Here is a 7,983-nt window from a genome sequence, read left to right as displayed (position 1 = left end):
TTATCTTTGTGATGGCCTGATGCAAAATCTGGACAAAGTTTCAGCTAACTTTATTCAGTTATGGTGGACATGAAATGAGTCACTCCCTACATTCAAAGGGACCCCATTGTAGAAATTCCAATTGTATGGTCCATGTAAGCCATATTTGTTTGAGTGGTTGGATTTAAAGTTATACCATCCATCCATTTTCACAGCCTGTTTCAGATTAGCATAACACTACTGGACTTGGCATTGCTTGGCACCCTTCTCTTCCCTAAACAGCTGCAGACATTTACTCGAAAACATCATGAAGCGCATTATTCATATCCTGAGACCTCATACTTTTGAAAAGAAAAATCATAAAAAGCTAATAATATTGTTTTATGGCACAAAGGGAGATTGCTTTACGGCACAAAACAGAAAGTGGGCGCTGTTCTTCTGGTGCAAACAGATCTAAAGCCTTCAGAGTTCCTGGCAATGGAAAATGGTAGAAGTAGTTAAAGGCGGATGGAAAAATAATTTCCAACATTTAACGTTTATCCTTTTCAGTAAAGCCAGACAGAAAACCTTTGACCAAAGAAGCAATTTTTTTTTTTTGCAACAGGAAACAGCAGGGGTTATGGGAAATGTGGTCTTCATTTTGAAAAACTGACAATGCCACTGGTGTGAGATAGAGGCGACCAATCATCTCCACCATGGTCTCATTTGTTTATGGCAAATATACCAAGATATCACAATTATTATTATGACAATGATAAATTGATGTTTATAATGCTACATGTAGCACCTTTAAGAATAAAGAATATACCACTGCTTTCTACTAATTTATTAGTCTAAGCATTGTGTGTTGGTCAGGTGGAGCGATGGGCTGTGGCCCTCTGACCCCCTCCACACAGAGCAGATGGAGCGCTCAATAAGAGTTTATAACAGCAGGGGGCAGCGCAGGGAGAGAGAGAGGCAAGAGAAGGAGAGGAAAGAGAGAGGTGAGGACAGAGAGAAGCAAGAAAAAGAAAAAAATATGTGAAATATGTTTAACCTAAGAAAACGAAAGAGATTGATTAGTATTACCTTTCCAAGATCAGTCTGAGCATGACAAATCATTTTTGCTATAACATCAATTTAAAAGACGTGGTGTAATATTTCAAATTTGTCTGAAAGGGCAAAGGTGTAAATAATACATAAAATACAAATCATATACAGACAATGTAGGGGAATATACAGTATAGAATAAAGTGGTCAATGACCGAAATATGAAAGAACAGAGCAACGATTGACTAGTGAAGTTAGGGGAGAGCGGGGTCAGATGAGCCAGTGGGTAAGTCGAGCCACACCTGTATCCTGGCAATGGTAAGCAATACAAGAAAATGTTAAGTCATGAAATATTGAGTTGTTGGGTAATATTGTTTACGAAACACATTTGCATTTAGTTTGCAGCAATGTCCATTTCGAAAAAATCTGGCTTTGAATCTTTTATTTTCAAGACTTTTCAAGTAATGTCACATTTAACTCAGGTTGGTTTGCAAGATGACATGCAAGAAGATTTTAATACTGTTCTAGTTCACTATTAATGTTATGAGAAAAATTATTGGAAAAAATGAGCCAAAATAGTTTTAATAAAGATGTTTTAAAGTGACAACATTTTGTTCAATCTCATTTGACATAGAAATCGTTTATTTGTATTTTATCCAGACTCCAACATGAATAATTCAGTGGCTCAATTTACCCCCATTTACCCGCCAAGGGACCACTTTTTTTTTTTTTGTATTTTCATTCTTCTTTCGTTTCGTTTTGTCAACATCCTGAAATATGGGTAGAAGCATTTGTTTTAGTTCTCTCTTAGTTCTCCCATTTTTCAACATTTTAGCAAAAATCTTCTTACCCCACTCTCCCCTATATTGGATTCCAGTTTCTTTAAATAATGTAAAGAGTTATAAGTAATGTTATGAGTTTTTCAGAGTTACTCCATTAAAATACCCTTTTACCTATAATACACTGGTTTGACTGGACTAGTAAGTAAACTGGAAACCAGGGGCAGAGACTGGGACCATATTAAACAAGTCGAGTGTCCCTCTAAGTCTTTGAAGTTTCATGTTAGTTTGATCTAACTTTATCTTTTGAGTTTTAGCATGTCAAACATATAGTGACTTTGCTGTTCAGATATTTCAACTATTATCAAATTCAAGTTTGTACAGTATGTGCTTGTGTGTTTATCTAAATCTGTGTGAGGGACAACTCACACACACACACACACACACACACAGAGAGCGCCCCAGGAATTTGACAGCTCCGGAGTGTCTGGCCTTTGATTGATGAGCCCCGTTCCCAATGTTTTTTCATCCAAATCAGTGGGAGTTTAACTGCCTCGTGCATTTTAATAGCAAACAAAACATTATCCGGAGCAGTCCCATCGCTGACTCCCTCTCCCCTGATTTCATCACTCATCTCTCCGCGGCGCCACATGACTCCAAGAGACACAGAGGGGTAGAGATGGAGGGATGAGAAAGGAGGGAGGGGAACCCAAGGATGGAGGGCAGAGGCCATTAGAGGATGGTAATCTTACACACGGATGCATGGCTGCTGGGAAATTCCCAGGAGTTTTATGGAAACGGTCGTCTTATCTGTTCTTGGGCTAGCATCTCTGAATTTGTCTTGAAGTCTTGACTTTTGGTGTTTAGATTTTGTGTTGTTTCACCTCTGAGTCGCTGTGAAATGGTAACTGATGCAATATTTACCACCAAAATATGAAAAAAATTAAGAAAAATACCCACATAAGGTGTTAATATGGATATAAACTGGAATGTAATAAAGGATAAATCTGCCTAAACTCAGTTTATGCACATTTTTATTTGCAGTTTACCACCTTTTTAAGCCTGACATGAATCTATATCAGATAAACTCATAGTATGCATCTTATTAAGTAGTATCAAACTGATTAGAATATAGATAGAATAAGGTGCTTTAAAGGAACAAAAGCATGAATTAATGCTTTTCACAGGCACAGCTCCAGAATCTCTCAGAAATATTGAATCAATGTAAGCTCTAACTGATTTTTTTCTACAGGCAAAAAAGATAGAAAAGATAATTAACTTGTTCCCTCGTTACCATAATATCTGGCATATTAACCAGTTCTATTTTTGATAGATAACTGTCAGATATTGCTAGGCTGAAACTACTGTCACTCTTTCATTTCTTCAAGTTTTTCCTTTATTTTGGCAGACACCTCATGCTGCGACTCTGTTGGTCGTCTTCTCAACATGGTCTGTCTGTAATATCAAACCAGGGAAGTTCTCTCTAGGATTTCATTAAGTCAGTGGTTCTCAACGTGGGGTCCGGGGACCACCAGGGGTCCTTGAGGGGGTTCCAGGGGGTCCCCAGCAAATTGATGAATTGTTAAACTTCTCCATTATTTCATTTACAAGAAGTTAACACAATTAGAGAATGTAGAAGAATGACTGTTTTGATCATAGTTTCACTGTTATCTCTCTACCTACAATACAGATAGTCATGGAATTCTGGACAAAATCATATCTGACAATAAAAATATTCTCAGATTTGGGTGTGAGAGACAAAATCTCATCAAATGGGGGTCTGTGGCTCTAATGTGGACTAAATTAGAGGTCCTTGATAGTACTAAAAAGCCCTAGGTTTTTGGTATTCATGTGGTTTTTTTTCCGTTGTGGTGAATACACAGATCGCGGTTCACTCTGAAAACCCGTCTCGGCTCGAGTCTCACCGCTCCACTTCAAAGCCAGCCTCTCAAACCCTGCAGAAAGGCGTCCGGGCGAGGACGGCATCAGTAACCGTAAGCTGCCATTAGCTCCCAGCAGCTCTCTCTGCCGCGTGGGGAAGCAGCAGATGAAGTCCGCCCTCAGGAGTGAAAGCAGAGGAGAAAAGGCTGGAGTGCCACTAATGGCTCGATGTGGCCCCCTGACTGTGTTCATTTCAGAGCAACCCGAGCTCATCCTCTCCCTACTGGGCGGCTAATGCAATTACACCCCCGCATCTGCAGGGGGCTCCCTCTGTCTCCATCCCGCTCCCTACGTGACTTCATATGTATTTGTGTGAGCGTGTACAAGTCCATATGCACATGCGTGTCTGCACGGGTGTGTGTGTGTACGTGTGAGTGTGTTGGTGTGCAGAGGGAGAGGTAGGCATTGGGATTGGTAGGTCTTATGCTCACGATTTACGGTTAATCAATCATCGCGCCGCCTTAATGACACCCTGCTGCTTCCCTAATGTCTTCTGGCAGAGGCGGCCCGCCGCTGGCACGGAGCTCACGCAGGCACACATATGGCCGCCTCGAGTGAGTGACAGGACCCCTTTCGCGTGTGGTGCCCCGCGCGCCGGATGCCATCAGCCACATACAGCCGCCGCTGGCTAGGATTAAAAGGGGTGTGGGGGTGGGGAGTGGGGGGAGAAAGAGAGGGAAAAGAGAGTGATGGAGAGAGTACGAGAGTCTCTCCTGCCTGCCAAAAGTGAATTTGTCAAGATTGACGCAAGTAGGATATGTGAAGAAAGTGTTACCATGCTGGCAAACACCTCCTGCCAAAATATAGTGTGAAAGCAAGTTCATTATCTTGTTTCAAAATTAGCATTTGGAATTGGATGCTGTGTTGAATTAGCTGTGTTTCCTGCAAGCATGAGTGACACCTGTACTTGCTGTTTGTGTGTATGGTGGTACAATTATTATTACTCTAAAGCAGTGATTCTCAACCCTTTTCATATCAAGGACCCCTAATTTAGTCCACATTAGAGCCACAGACCCCCATTTGATGAGATTTTGTCTCTCGGACCCAAATCTGAGAATATTTTTATTGTCAGATATGATTTTGTCCAGAATTCCATGACTATCTGTATTGTAGGTAGAGAGATAACAGTGAAACTATGATCAAAACAGTCATTCTTCTACATTCTCTAACTGTGTTAACAAATGAAATAATGGAGAAGTTTAACAATTCATCAATTTGCTGGGGACCCCCTGGAACCCCCTCAAGGACCCCTGGAGGTCCCCGGACCCCTCGTTGAGAACCACTGCTCTAAATGAAGGACGAAACTTTGTGATTTTCAGTTTTCAGAAGCAGGGTTAATTATGACTACAGCATTGAGCACCAACACCTTAACCTACTCCACTAACATCAAAACTGATTACACATGATATTTGTTCATATGTCACTTAAACCTTGGCATATGTTACAGTATATCATAATATGTTGTAGTCAATATCAGTATCAGTCCACTTCAGTAGCGATTATTACCGGTCTAGTTGAGACCAACACTTAAAGGTCCAACCTGTAATTACTTTATGGTAATCTACTACTGGCTTCATTTACATATTTATTTAATGGATTAAAGGCATTTTTCCACTCTAAAATTAATTAGTTGACAATACGTGACAGCAAATGATGGGTTTTACATGAACTTTTAGGCTGCAAAAGTTTTGTTTTCATTTGTAATATTAGTACACACTGGGCTATTGAATGATGATGAGTTACAAAAACATTATTTTCCATGTAAAATACATATTCTTCAAGAACATATTTGAATGTACACGAAATTTAGATGGTCAATAAAGTCCCAAATTGTATTTTAAAGGAGCCTACCTGCAAAACCACAGTTTCATTACATTACATCCTGTGCATAAAAACCATGTGACAACTAGCAAAGACAGCTGACAGAGGGGAATAGATCCCACCTGAGCTATCTAGCAGTAGTATCTGAGGCTGGTCCAGCATGTCGGTTACACCCTCAAATGCTTAGAATAGGCATTAGAGGAAGAAAAGCCCTTAACTTTGAGGGAGCAGGGGTGGAAGACGACTCGCAGGCAGATAACAAGGTAACAACCAGGGAGAGCACATTACTAGAAGGTGGTAGAAGAATAGCGGAGGGGAAGGAGCTCCAGGTGTGATAACAACTTCACAGACAGAAGAGGTGCTTTATCGAAGCCGTGCAGGGACTGGCTTTATCATCTATATTCCCTATTGATTTGCATTGTGAACACGGTTGTGTGACACTCCTGTCCCCTGACCCTACAACGACCTGTGAACACTGTGCGGTACACATGTAGCTGTCACGGAAGCATTGTAACTGTGTGTGTAACCACATCCCATTTGCTCAGAGGCAGGCATTTGCGGTCCGGCCACCAAGGAAACTCCATACCATGACAAAGTGAGGAGTCTTAACTATGATAGCATATCTTTGGTAGCAGAAAAGTCAGTCACCCTAGTAGTGTGTGATTGTTTGTACAGTACAGTTTCTGAACATCTGACCATATGAATGGATGTTTAAATGAACTGATATTCCCCTGTAAGTTTGTTCAGACAAGACTGAATCAAGGACCAACTCTGATCAAAATTTGTCAAACCTTGTAATTGTGGTCATGTTCACTTTATTTGTTTATTTCTTCTATTTTGTGCACAACAAAAGCTGCACTGAATTTCTACCCCTTACAGTTAAAAGGAAAACACACAGTAATGCTAACATTAGTGTCTTCTGTAGCCTGCATGTATGATGATTATTAATAAACTGCAAGTATGATCATCGTCGTGGCATCTGTGTTTCTTTTAAATATCATTACTGTTCCTGGAGTATCTCAATCATTGTCAGTGACATAAAATGAAAAAAATATATTGTTTTAAAGTATGTTTCATACATCAATATCACAACCCATGATATATAGAAATATTAAAACATATAACAGTTAATGAGAAGTAATAGAAATCCACACAGCAGAGCAAAAGCATCAAATGCATCAAAATACAAAAACAGAAAAGTGTGTGTCTGTGTGTGTGTGTGTGTGTGGGTATGACTTAAGTCACTTTCAGGGACACACACCAGACTTAAGACCAGTTGATTGGGGACGGCTTGTGCAACTGGGGACAAAAGCCGTGTCCCCAATTGGTAAAAAGCAGATTTTTGGGTCAGTGGTTAGGGTAGGGTTAAGGTTAGGGTTAGGGTTAGGGTTAGGGTAAGTCTCCAGGAAATGAATGTAAGTCTATGTCAATACCCCAAAAGTGACTTAAGTAAGACTGTGTGTGTGTGTGTGTGTGTGTGTGTAGATCTCAAGTACAAAGAATTGGGGGTGGGGGTTTTGGCTCCACTTTACTCTGCACAAATGCAAAGTATGCGGCAAACTGTTCAGATATAAAAAAAATCACCTTCTACCTAACAGAACTTCACACAACATGGCAGAGATTTTTTTTCATGCCCTGCAATGTCCTAGAGAGGAAATCTAGATTTAGGCCCTTGTGAATCTAAACTGCCGTGGCACTTGATCCTAAACAAACCCTGAGCGCCCCCACCTCAGCCTGTCAAAACCCTGAGCCAGTTCACAACCTCGGCCCAACTTAAACACGCCATCATTTCGCATCTTTGGCCTCTCCTTTGCACAGATAATCAATAGTGCCGTTTCTATGGCGAAGGAGCTGGAAGTCCATTTGCATGCAGGCGGCTGCGACCAGAGGCCCATCTGTCCGCCGGAGCGCTTCCTAATTTATGTTCGTTGTTGTTGTCGTCGTTGTCACCGCACAGCACATCCAGCACCCCCCCCCACCCCCTCTCTCTCTCTCTCCCCCCCCTCCCCCCTCTTCAGTAGAAGTGACAGCAGAGTAGCTCTGGAACTAAAAGAGCAATCCATCATCTGTTTAGAGCTCCAGTTTGACACCGGCACACAGGCTGGGAGGAATAAAACGACGGGCCTGAGGTGATCCATGTGACATACGTGCACTTAACAGATACATGCATATTGACAAATGAGTCTACAAGCCGACTGTTCATATGATTTTCAAATGTTTTCACTGCTGCAGATTTAGTAGGATGGGATAATTAAGGCTTTCTGTTTCATTGCAGCAAGGATTATTCCTTTTCTCTAGTCCGTCATACAAAATACATGATTTGATTAATGCCCCCCTCTCCTTTCTGCTTCTAAAATCAGTTCAATACTCCCTCAAAGTTCCATGAAATTTGGCCATAGTGGCACGTACCTTTAATTAATGCGGTTTCTGTCAC

This window comes from Centroberyx gerrardi, chromosome 2, assembly GCF_048128805.1.
Source record: "Centroberyx gerrardi isolate f3 chromosome 2, fCenGer3.hap1.cur.20231027, whole genome shotgun sequence".
NCBI classification, from domain to species: domain Eukaryota; kingdom Metazoa; phylum Chordata; class Actinopteri; order Beryciformes; family Berycidae; genus Centroberyx; species Centroberyx gerrardi.
Note: the sequence above shows the minus strand (reverse complement) of the source record.